Below are 13,117 nucleotides of genomic sequence, written 5' to 3' on the forward strand. Positions count from 1 at the left end.
CCCAGGTTCTTGGTGTCATTTTGCAGGAGATACTTGGCACTGTCAATCCAGCCTGACTTGGCACTGGTGCCAGCTTCACTTGGGGAGGAATCCTGCGCAATGCCGAATTTCAGGAGCCAGCCCGCCACTCTGAGCCACAGGCCCTGGAACACATAGGCAAACCCTTCCACCTAAGAAAAAAAAGTCACCAGACCAGGTTCTTGGTGTCAGATTGCAGGAGGTACTTGGCACTGTCAATCCAGCCTGACTTGGCTCTGGTGCCAGCTTCAGTCGGGGAGGAATCCTGCGCAATGCCGAATTTCAGGAGCCAGCAGGCCACTCTGAGCCACAGGCCCTGGAACACATAGGCAGGCCCTTCCACCTAAGAAACAAAAGAGAGCCACCCAGGTTCTTGGTGTCAGATTGCAGCAAGTACTTGGCACTGTCAATCCAGCCTGACTTGGCTCTGGTGCCAGCTTCACTCGGGGAAGAATCCTGCGCAATGCCGAATTTCAGGAGCCAGCCGGCAACTCTGAGCCACCGGCCCTGGAACACATAGGCAGGCCCTTCCACCTAAGAAACAAAAGTCAGCAGCCCAGGTTCTTGGTGTCAGATTGCAGGAGGTACTTGGCACTGTCAATCCAGCCTGAGTTGGCTCTGGTGCCAGCTTCAGTCGGGGAGGCATCCTGCGCAATGCCGAATTTCAGGAGCCAGCCCTCCACTCTGAGCCACAGGCCCTGGAACACATAGGCAGGCCCTTCCACCTAAGAAACAAAAGTCACCAGCCCAGGTTCTTGGTGTCAGTTTGCAGCAGGTACTTGGCACTGTCAATCCAGCCTGACTTGGCTCCGGTGCCAGCTTCACTTGGGGAGGCATCCTGCGCAATGCTGAATTTCTGGAGCCAGCCCTCCACTCTGAGACACAGGCCCTGGAACACATAGGCAGGCCCTTCCACCTAAGAAACAAAAGTCACCAGCCCAGGTTCTTGGTGTCAGTTTGCAGCAGGTACTTGGCACTGTCAATCCAGCCTGACTTGGCTCCGGTGCCAGCTTCCCTTGGGGAGGCATCCTGCGCAATGCTGAATTTCTGGAGCCAGCCCTCCACTCTGAGACACAGGCCCTGGAACACATAGGCAGGCCCTTCCACCTAAGAAACAAAAGTCACCAGCCCAGGTTCTTGGTGTCAGATTGCAGGAAGTACTTGGCACTGTCAAGCCAGCCTGACTTGGCTCTGTTGCCAGCTTCACTCGGGGAGGAATCCTGCGCAATGGCGAATATCAGGAGCCTGCCGGGAACTCTGAGCCACCGGCCCTGGAACACATAGGCAGGCCCTTCCACCTAAGAAACAAAAGTCACCAGCCCAGGTTCTTGGTGTCAGATTGCAGGAGGTACTTGGCACTGTCAATCCAGCCTGACTTGCCACTGGTGCATGCTTCAGTCGGGGAGGCATCCTGCGCAATGCCGTATATCAGGAGCCTGCCGGCCACTCTGAGCCACAGGCCCTGGAACACATAGGCAGGCCCTTCCACCTAAGAAACAAAAGTCACCAGCCCAGGTTCTTGGTGTCAGATTGAAGCAAGTACTTGGCACTGTCAATCCAGCCTGACTTGCCACTGGTGCCAGCTTCACTCGGGGAGGAATCCTGCGCAATGCCGAATTTCAGGAGCCAGCCCTCCACTCAGAGCCACAGGCCCTGGAACACATAGGCAGGCCCTTCCACCTAAGAAACAAAAGTCAGCAGCCCAGGTTCTTGGAGTCAGATTGCAGGAGGTACTTGGCACTGTAAATCCAGCCTGACTTGGCTCTGGTGCCAGCTTCAGTCGGGGAGGCATCCTGCGCAATGCCGAATTTCAGGAGCCAGCCGGCCACTCTGAGCCACAGGCCCTGGAACACATAGGCAGGCCCTTCCACCTAAGAAACAAAAGAGAGCCACCCAGGTTCTTGGTGTCAGTTTGCAACAAGTACTTGGCACTGTCAATCCAGCCTGACTTGCCACAGGTGCCATCTGCACTCGGGGAAGAATCCTGCGCAATGCCGAATTTCAGGAGCCAGCCGGCCACTCTGAGCCACCGGACCTGGAACACATAGGCAGGCCCTTCCACCTAAGAAACAAAAGTCGCCAGCCAAGGTTCTTGGTGTCAGTTTGCAGCAGGTACTTGGCACTGTCAATCCAGCCTGACTTGGCTCTGGTGCCAGCTTCACTTGGGGAGGAATCCTGCGCAATGCCGAATTTCAGGAGCCAGCCCTCCACTCTGAGCCACAGGCCCTGGAACACATAGGCAGGCCCTTCCACCTAAGAAACAAAAGTCACCAGCCCAGGTTCTTGGTGTCATTTTGCAGGAGATACTTGGCACTGTCAATCCAGCCTGACTTGCCACTGGTGCCAGCTTCAGTCGGGGAGGCATCCTGCGCAATGCCGAATTTCAGGAGCCAGCCGGCCACTCTGAGCCATAGGCCCTGGAACACATAGGCAGGCCCTTCCACCTAAGAAACCAAAGTCACCAGACCAGGTTCTTGGTGTCAGATTGCAGGAGGTACTTGGCACTGTCAATCCAGCCTGACTTGGCTCTGGTGCCAGCTTCACTTGGGGAGGAATCCTGCACAATGCCGAATTTCAGGAGCCAGCCGGCCACTCTGAGCCACAGGTCCTGGAACACATAGGCAGGCCCTTCCACCTAAGAAAAAAAAAGTCACCAGACCAGGTTCTTGGTGTCAGATTGCAGGAGGTACTTGGCACTGTCAATCCAGCCTGACTTGGCTCTGGTGCCAGCTTCACTCGGGGAAGAATCCTGCGCAATGCCGAATTTCAGGAGCCAGCCGACCACTCTGAGCCACCGGCCCTGGAACACATAGGCAGGCCCTTCCACCTAAGAAACAAAAGTCAGCAGCCCAGGTTCTTGGTGTCAGATTGCAGGAGGTACTTGGCACTGTCAATCCAGCCTGAGTTGGCACTGGTGCCAGCTTCAGTCGGGGAGGCATCCTGCGCAATGCCGAATTTCAGGAGCCAGCCCTCCACTCTGAGCCACAGGCCCTGGAACACATCGGCAGGCCCTTCCACCTAAGAAACAAAAGTCACCAGCCCAGGTTCTTGGTGTCAGTTTGCAGCAGGTACTTGGCACTGTCAATCCAGCCTGACCTGGCTCCGGTGCCTGCTTCACTTGGGGAGGAATCCTGCGCAATGCCGAATTTCAGGAGCCAGCCGGCCACTCTGAGCCACAGGCCCTGGAACACATAGGCAGGCCCTTCCACCTAAGAAACAAAAGTCACCAGCCCAGGTTCTTGGTGTCAGATTGCAGCAAGTACTTGGCACTGTCAATCCAGCCTGACTTGGCACTGGTGCCAGCTTCACTCGGGGAGGAATCCTGCGCAATGCCGAATTTCAGGAGCCAGCCGGCCACTCTGAGCCACAGGCCCTGGAACACATAGGCAGGCCCTTCCACCTAAGAAACAAAAGTCACCAGCCCAGGTTCTTGGTGTCAGATTGCAGGAGGTACTTGGCACTGTCAATCCAGCCTGACTTGCCACTGGTGCATGCTTCAGTCGGGGAGGCATCCTGCACATTGCAGAGTTTCAAGAGCCAGCCCTCCACTCTGAGCCACAGGCCCTGGAACATATAGGCAGGCCCTTCCACCTAAAAACAAAAGAGAGCAACCCAGGTTCTTGGTGTCAGTTTGCAGCAAGTACTTGGCACTGTCAATCCAGCCTGACTTGCCACTGGTGCCAGCTTCACTCGGGGAAGAATCCTGCGCAATGCCGAATTTCAGGAGCCAGCCCGCCACTCTGAGCCACAGGCCCTGGAACACATAGGCAGGCCCTTCCACCTAAGAAACAAAGGTCACCAGACCAGGTTCTTGGTGTCATTTTGCAGGAGATACTTGGCAGTGTCAATCCAGCCTGACCTGGCTCCGGTGCCTGCTTCACTTGGGGAGGAATCCTGCGCAATGCCGAATTTCAGGAGCCAGCCCTCCACTCTGAGCCACAGGCCCTGGAACACATAGGCAGGCCCTTCCACCTAAGAAACAAAAGTCACCAGCCCAGGTTCTTGGTGTCAGATTGCAGCAAGTACTTGGCACTGTCAATCCAGCCTGACTTGGCACTGGTGCCAGCTTCAGTCGGGGAGGCATCCTGCGCAATGCCGAATTTCAGGAGCCAGCCGGCCACTCTGAGCCACAGGCCCTGGAACACATAGGCAGGCCCTTCCACCTAAGAAACCAAAGTCACCAGACCAGGTTCTTGGTGTCAGATTGCAGGAGGTACTTGGCACTGTCAATCCAGCCTGACTTGGCTTTGGTGCCAGCTTCACTTGGGGAGGAATCCTGCGCAATGCCGAATTTCAGGAGCCAGCCGGCCACTCTGAGCCACAGGCCCTGGAACACATAGGCAGGCCCTTCCACCTAAGAAAAAAAAGTCACCAGACCAGGTTCTTGGTGTCAGTTTGCAGCAGGTACTTGGCACTGTCAATCCAGCCTGACTTGGCTCTGGTGCCAGCTTCACTTGGGGAAGAATCCTGCGCAATGCCGAATTTCAGGAGCCAGCCGGCCACTCTGAGCCACAGGCCCTGGAACACATAGGCAGGCCCTTCCACCTAAGAAACAAAAGAGAGCCACCCAGGTTCTTGGTGTCAGTTTTCAGCAAGTACTTGGCACTGTCAATCCAGCCTGACGTGGCTCTGGTGCCAGCTTCAGTCGGGGAGGAATCCTGCGCAATGCCGAATTTCCGGAGCCAGCCCTCCACTCTGAGCCACAGGCCCTGGAACACATAGGCAGGCCCTTCCACCTAAGAAACAAAAGTCAGCAGCCCAGGTTCTTGGTGTCAGATTTTAGGAGGTACTTGGCACTGTCAATCCAGCCTGAGTTGGCTCTGGTGCCAGCTTCAGTCGGGGAGGCATCCTGCGCAATGCCGAATTTCAGGAGCCAGCCCTCCACTCTGAGCCACAGGCCCTGGAACACATAGGCAGGCCCTTCCACCTAAGAAACAAAAGTCACCAGCCCAGGTTCTTGGTGTCAGTTTGCAGCAGGTACTTGGCACTGTCAATCCAGCCTGACTTGGCTCCGGTGCCAGCTTCACTTGGGGAGGAATCCTGCGCAATGCCGAATTTCAGGAGCCAGCCGGCCACTCTGAGCCACAGGCCCTGGAACACATAGGCAGGCCCTTCCACCTAAGAAACCAAAGTCACCAGACCAGGTTCTTGGTGTCAGATTGCAGGAGGTACTTGGCACTGTCAATCCAGCCTGACTTGGCTTTGGTGCCAGCTTCACTTGGGGAGGAATCCTGCGCAATGCCGAATTTCAGGAGCCAGCCGGCCACTCTGAGCCACAGGCCCTGGAACACATAGGCAGGCCCTTCCACCTAAGAAAAAAAAGTCACCAGACCAGGTTCTTGGTGTCAGTTTGCAGCAGGTACTTGGCACTGTCAATCCAGCCTGACTTGGCTCTGGTGCCAGCTTCACTTGGGGAAGAATCCTGCGCAATGCCGAATTTCAGGAGCCAGCCGGCCACTCTGAGCCACAGGCCCTGGAACACATAGGCAGGCCCTTCCACCTAAGAAACAAAAGAGAGCCACCCAGGTTCTTGGTGTCAGTTTTCAGCAAGTACTTGGCACTGTCAAGCCAGCCTGACTTGCCACTGGTGCCAGCTTCACTCGGGGAAGAATCCTGCGCAATGCCGAATTTCAGGAGCCAGCCGGCCACTCTGAGCCACAGTCCCTGGAACACATAGGCAGGCCCTTCCACCTAAGAAACAAAAGTCAGCAGCCCAGGTTCTTGGTGTCAGATTTTAGGAGGTACTTGGCACTGTCAATCCAGCCTGAGTTGGCTCTGGTGCCAGCTTCAGTCGGGGAGGCATCCTGCGCAATGCCGAATTTCAGGAGCCAGCCCTCCACTCTGAGCCACAGGCCCTGGAACACATAGGCAGGCCCTTCCACCTAAGAAACAAAAGTCACCAGCCCAGGTTCTTGGTGTCAGTTTGCAGCAGGTACTTGGCACTGTCAATCCAGCCTGACTTGGCTCCGGTGCCAGCTTCACTTGGGGAGGAATCCTGCGCAATGCTGAATTTCTGGAGCCAGCCGGCCACTCTGAGCCACAGGCCCTGGAACACATAGGCAGGCCCTTCCACCTAAGAAACAAAAGTCACCAGCCCAGGTTCTTGGTGTCAGATTGCAGCAAGTACTTGGCACTGTCAATCCAGCCTGACTTGGCACTGGTGCCAGCTTCACTCGGGGAGGAATCCTGCGCAATGCCGAATTTCAGGAGCCAGCCGGCCACTCTGAGCCACAGGCCCTGGAACACATAGGCAGGCCCTTCCACCTAAGAAACAAAAGTCACCAGCCCAGGTTCTTGGTGTCAGATTGCAGGAGGTACTTGGCACTGTCAATCCAGCCTGACTTGCCACTGGTGCATGCTTCAGTCGGGGAGGCATCCTGCACATTGCAGAGTTTCAAGAGCCAGCCCTCCACTCTGAGCCACAGGCCCTGGAACATATAGGCAGGCCCTTCCACCTAAAAACAAAAGAGAGCAACCCAGGTTCTTGGTGTCAGTTTGCAGCAAGTACTTGGCACTGTCAATCCAGCCTGACTTGCCACTGGTGCCAGCTTCACTCGGGGAAGAATCCTGCGCAATGCCGAATTTCAGGAGCCAGCCCGCCACTCTGAGCCACAGGCCCTGGAACACATAGGCAGGCCCTTCCACCTAAGAAACAAAGGTCACCAGACCAGGTTCTTGGTGTCATTTTGCAGGAGATACTTGGCAGTGTCAATCCAGCCTGACCTGGCTCCGGTGCCTGCTTCACTTGGGGAGGAATCCTGCGCAATGCCGAATTTCAGGAGCCAGCCCTCCACTCTGAGCCACAGGCCCTGGAACACATAGGCAGGCCCTTCCACCTAAGAAACAAAAGTCACCAGCCCAGGTTCTTGGTGTCAGATTGCAGCAAGTACTTGGCACTGTCAATCCAGCCTGACTTGGCACTGGTGCCAGCTTCAGTCGGGGAGGCATCCTGCGCAATGCCGAATTTCAGGAGCCAGCCGGCCACTCTGAGCCACAGGCCCTGGAACACATAGGCAGGCCCTTCCACCTAAGAAACCAAAGTCACCAGACCAGGTTCTTGGTGTCAGATTGCAGGAGGTACTTGGCACTGTCAATCCAGCCTGACTTGGCTTTGGTGCCAGCTTCACTTGGGGAGGAATCCTGCGCAATGCCGAATTTCAGGAGCCAGCCGGCCACTCTGAGCCACAGGCCCTGGAACACATAGGCAGGCCCTTCCACCTAAGAAAAAAAAGTCACCAGACCAGGTTCTTGGTGTCAGTTTGCAGCAGGTACTTGGCACTGTCAATCCAGCCTGACTTGGCTCTGGTGCCAGCTTCACTTGGGGAAGAATCCTGCGCAATGCCGAATTTCAGGAGCCAGCCGGCCACTCTGAGCCACAGGCCCTGGAACACATAGGCAGGCCCTTCCACCTAAGAAACAAAAGAGAGCCACCCAGGTTCTTGGTGTCAGTTTTCAGCAAGTACTTGGCACTGTCAATCCAGCCTGACGTGGCTCTGGTGCCAGCTTCAGTCGGGGAGGAATCCTGCGCAATGCCGAATTTCCGGAGCCAGCCCTCCACTCTGAGCCACAGGCCCTGGAACACATAGGCAGGCCCTTCCACCTAAGAAACAAAAGTCAGCAGCCCAGGTTCTTGGTGTCAGATTTTAGGAGGTACTTGGCACTGTCAATCCAGCCTGAGTTGGCTCTGGTGCCAGCTTCAGTCGGGGAGGCATCCTGCGCAATGCCGAATTTCAGGAGCCAGCCCTCCACTCTGAGCCACAGGCCCTGGAACACATAGGCAGGCCCTTCCACCTAAGAAACAAAAGTCACCAGCCCAGGTTCTTGGTGTCAGTTTGCAGCAGGTACTTGGCACTGTCAATCCAGCCTGACTTGGCTCCGGTGCCAGCTTCACTTGGGGAGGAATCCTGCGCAATGCCGAATTTCAGGAGCCAGCCGGCCACTCTGAGCCACAGGCCCTGGAACACATAGGCAGGCCCTTCCACCTAAGAAACCAAAGTCACCAGACCAGGTTCTTGGTGTCAGATTGCAGGAGGTACTTGGCACTGTCAATCCAGCCTGACTTGGCTTTGGTGCCAGCTTCACTTGGGGAGGAATCCTGCGCAATGCCGAATTTCAGGAGCCAGCCGGCCACTCTGAGCCACAGGCCCTGGAACACATAGGCAGGCCCTTCCACCTAAGAAAAAAAAGTCACCAGACCAGGTTCTTGGTGTCAGTTTGCAGCAGGTACTTGGCACTGTCAATCCAGCCTGACTTGGCTCTGGTGCCAGCTTCACTTGGGGAAGAATCCTGCGCAATGCCGAATTTCAGGAGCCAGCCGGCCACTCTGAGCCACAGGCCCTGGAACACATAGGCAGGCCCTTCCACCTAAGAAACAAAAGAGAGCCACCCAGGTTCTTGGTGTCAGTTTTCAGCAAGTACTTGGCACTGTCAAGCCAGCCTGACTTGCCACTGGTGCCAGCTTCACTCGGGGAAGAATCCTGCGCAATGCCGAATTTCAGGAGCCAGCCGGCCACTCTGAGCCACAGTCCCTGGAACACATAGGCAGGCCCTTCCACCTAAGAAACAAAAGTCAGCAGCCCAGGTTCTTGGTGTCAGATTTTAGGAGGTACTTGGCACTGTCAATCCAGCCTGAGTTGGCTCTGGTGCCAGCTTCAGTCGGGGAGGCATCCTGCGCAATGCCGAATTTCAGGAGCCAGCCCTCCACTCTGAGCCACAGGCCCTGGAACACATAGGCAGGCCCTTCCACCTAAGAAACAAAAGTCACCAGCCCAGGTTCTTGGTGTCAGTTTGCAGCAGGTACTTGGCACTGTCAATCCAGCCTGACTTGGCTCCGGTGCCAGCTTCACTTGGGGAGGAATCCTGCGCAATGCTGAATTTCTGGAGCCAGCCCTCCACTCTGAGCCACAGGCCCTGGAACACATAGGAAGGCCCTTCCACCTAAGAAACAAAAGTCACCAGCCCAGGTTCTTGGTGTCAGATTGCAGGAGGTACTTGGCACTGTCAATCCAGCCTGACTTGCCACTGGTGCCAGCTTCAGTCGGGGAGGAATCCTGCGCAATGCCGAATTTCAGGAGCCAGCCCTCCACTCTGAGCCACAGGCCCTGGAACACATAGGCAGGCCCTTCCACCTAAGAAACAAAAGTCACCAGCCCAGGTTCTTGGTGTCAGATTGCAGGAGGTACTTGGCACTGTCAATCCAGCCTGACTTGCCACTGGTGCATGCTTCAGTCGGGGAGGCATCCTGCACATTGCAGAGTTTCAAGAGCCAGCCGGACACTCCAAGCCACAGGCCCTGGAACATATAGGCAGGCCCTTCCACCTGAAAACAAAAGAGAGCAACCCAGGTTCTTGGTGTCAGTTTGCAGCAAGTACTTGGCACTGTCAATCCAGCCTGACTTGCCACTGGTGCCAGCTTCACTCGGGGAAGAATCCTGCGCAATGCCGAATTTCAGGAGCCAGCCCTCCACTCTGAGCCACCGGCCCTGGAACACATAGGCAGGCCCTTCCACCTAAGAAACAAAAGTCACCAGCCCAGGTTCTTGGTGTCAGTTTGCAGCAGGTACTTGGCACTGTCAATCCAGCCTGACTTGGCTCTGTTGCCAGCTTCACTTGGGGAGGAATCCTGCGCAATGCTGAATTTCAGGAGCCAGCCCTCCACTCTGAGCCACAGGCCCTGGAAGACATAGGCAGGCCCTTCCACCTAAGAAACAAAAGTCACCAGCCCAGGTTCTTGGTGTCAGATTGCAGGAGGTACTTGGCACTGTCAATCCAGCCTGACTTGCCACTGGTGCATGCTTCAGTCTGGGAGGCATCCTGCGCAATGCCGAATATCAGAAGCCTGCCGGCCACTCTGAGCCACAGGCCCTGGAAGACATAGGCAGGCCCTTCCACCTAAGAAACAAAAGTCACCAGCCCAGGTTCTTGGTGTCATTTTGCAGGACACACTTGGCACTGTCAATCCAGCCTGACCTGGCTCCGGTGCCAGCTTCAGTCGGGGAGGCATCCTGCGCAATGCCGAATTTCAGGAGCCAGCCCGCCACTCTGAGCCACAGGCCCTGGAACACATAGGCAGGCCCTTCCACCTAAGAAACAAAAGTCACCAGCCCAGGTTCTTGGTGTCAGTTTGCAGCAGGTACTTGGCACTGTCAATCCAGCCTGAGTTGGCTCTGTTACCAGCTTCACTTGGGGAGGCATCCTGTGCAATGCCGAATTTCAGGAGCCAGCCGGCCACTCTGAGCCACAGGCCCTGGAACACATAGGAAGGCCCTTCCACCTAAGAAACCAAAGTCACCAGCCCAGGTTCTTGGTGTCAGATTGCAGGAGGTACTTGGCACTGTCAATCCAGCCTGACTTGGCTCTGGTGCCAGCTTCACTTGGGGAGGAATCCTGCACAATGCCGAATTTCAGGAACCAGCCCTCCACTCTGAGCCACAGACCTTGGAACACATAGGCAGGCCCTTCCACCTAAGAAACAAAAGAGAGCCACCCAGGTTCTTGGTGTCAGTTTGCAGCAAGTACTTGGCACTGTCAATCCAGCCTGACTTGCCACTGGTGCCCGCTTCACTCGGGGAAGAATCCTGCGCAATGCCGAATTTCAGGAGCCAGCCCGCCACTCTGAGCTACAGGCCCTGGAACACATAGGCAGGCCCTTCCACCTAAGAAACAAAAGTCACCAGCCCAGGTTCTTGGTGTCAGTTTGCAGGAGATACTTGGCAGTGTCAATCCAGCCTGACTTGGCACTGGTGCCAGCTTCAGTCGGGGAGGCATCCGGCGCAATGCCGAATTTCAGGAGCCAGCCGGCCACTCTGAGCCACAGGCCCTGGAACACATAGGCAGGCCCTTCCACCTAAGAAACCAAAGTCACCAGACCAGGTTCTTGGTGTCAGATTGCAGGAGGTACTTGGCACTGTCAATCCAGCCTGACTTGGCTCTGGTGCCAGCTTCACTTGGGGAGGAATCCTGCACAATGCCGAATTTCAGGAGCCAGCCCTCCACTCTGAGCCACAGGCCCTGGAACACATAGGCAGGCCCTTCCACCTAAGAAAAAAAAGTCACCAGACCAGGTTCTTGGTGTCAGATTGCAGGAGGTACTTGGCACTGTCAATCCAGCCTGACTTGGCTCTGGTGCCAGCTTCACTTGGGGAAGAATCCTGCGCAATGCCGAATTTCAGGAGCCAGCCGGCCACTCTGAGCCACAGGCCCTGGAACACATAGGCAGGCCCTTCCACCTAAGAAACAAAAGAGAGCCACCCAGGTTCTTGGTGTCAGTTTGCAGCAAGTACTTGGCACTGTCAAGCCAGCCTGACTTGCCACTGGTGCCAGCTTCACTCGGGGAAGAATCCTGTGCAATGCCGAATTTCAGGAGCCAGCCGGCCACTCTGAGCCACCGGCCCTGGAACACATAGGCAGGCCCTTCCACCTAAGAAACAAAAGCCAGCAGCCCAGGTTCTTGGTGTCAGATTGCAGGAGGTACTTGGCACTGTCAATCCAGCCTGAGTTGGCTCTGGTGCCAGCTTCAGTCGGGGAGGCATCCTGCGCAATGCCGAATTTCAGGAGCCAGCCCTCCACTCTGAGCCACAGGCCCTGGAACACATAGGCAGGCCCTTCCACCTAAGAAACAAAAGTCAGCAGCCCAGGTTCTTGGTGTCAGTTTGCAGCAGGTACTTGGCACTGTCAATCCAGCCTGACTTGGCTCTGGTGCCAGCTTCACTTGGGGAGGCATCCTGCGCAATGCTGAATTTCTGGAGCCAGCCCTCCACTCTGAGAGACAGGCCCTGGAACACATAGGCAGGCCCTTCCACCTAAGAAACAAAAGTCACCAGCCCAGGTTCTTGGTGTCATTTTACAGGAGGTACTTGGCACTGTCAATCCAGCCTGACTTGCCACTGGTGCCAGCTTCAGTCGGGGAGGAATCCTGCGCAATGCCGAATTTCAGGAGCCAGCCGGCCACTCTGAGCCACAGGCCCTGGAACACAGAGGCAGGCCCTTCCACCTAAGAAACAAAAGTCACCAGCCCAGGTTCTTGGTGTCAGATTGCAGGAGGTACTTGGCACTGTCAATCCAGCCTGACTTGCCACTGGTGCATGCTTCAGTCGGGGAGGCATCCTGCACATTGCAGAGTTTCAAGAGCCAGCCGGACACTCCAAGCCACAGGCCCTGGAACATATAGGCAGGCCCTTCCACCTAAAAACAAAAGAGAGCAACCCAGGTTCTTGGTGTCAGTTTGCAGCAAGTACTTGGCACTGTCAATCCAGCCTGACTTGCCACTGGTGCCAGCTTCACTCGGGGAAGAATCCTGCGCAATGCCGAATTTCAGGAGCCAGCCCTCCACTCTGAGCCACCGGCCCTGGAACACATAGGCAGGCCCTTCCACCTAAGAAACAAAAGTCACCAGCCCAGGTTCTTGGTGTCAGATTGCAGGAGGTACTTGGCACTGTCAATCCAGCCTGACTTGGCTCTGTTGCCAGCTTCACTTGGGGAGGAATCTTGCGCAATGCTGAATTTCAGGAGCCAGCCCTCCACTCTGAGCCACAGGCCCTGGAACACATAGGCAGGCCCTTCCACCTAAGAAACAAAAGTCACCAGCCCAGGTTCTTGGTGTCATTTTGCAGGAGATACTTGGCACTGTCAATCCAGCCTGACCTGGCTCCGGTGCCAGCTTCAGTCGGGGAGGCATCCTGCGCAATGCCTAATTTCAGGAGCCAGCCCGCCACTCTGAGCCACAGGCCCTGGAACACATAGGCAGGCCCTTCCACCTAAGAAACAAAAGTCACCAGCCCAGGTTCTTGGTGTCAGTTTGCAGCAGGTACTTGGCACTGTCAATCCAGCCTGAGTTGGCTCTGTTACCAGCTTCACTTGGGGAGGCATCCTGTGCAATGCCGAATTTCAGGAGCCAGCCGGCCACTCTGAGCCACAGGCCCTGGAACACATAGGAAGGCCCTTCCACCTAAGAAACCAAAGTCACCAGACCAGGTTCTTGGTGTCAGATTGCAGGAGGTACTTGGCACTGTCAATCCAGCCTGACTTGGCTCTGGTGCAAGCTTCAGTCGGGGAGGAATCCTGCGCAATGCCGAATTTCAGGAGCCAGCCGGCCACTCTG

This window comes from Haemorhous mexicanus, chromosome 7, assembly GCF_027477595.1.
Source record: "Haemorhous mexicanus isolate bHaeMex1 chromosome 7, bHaeMex1.pri, whole genome shotgun sequence".
Lineage (NCBI taxonomy): Eukaryota > Metazoa > Chordata > Aves > Passeriformes > Fringillidae > Haemorhous > Haemorhous mexicanus.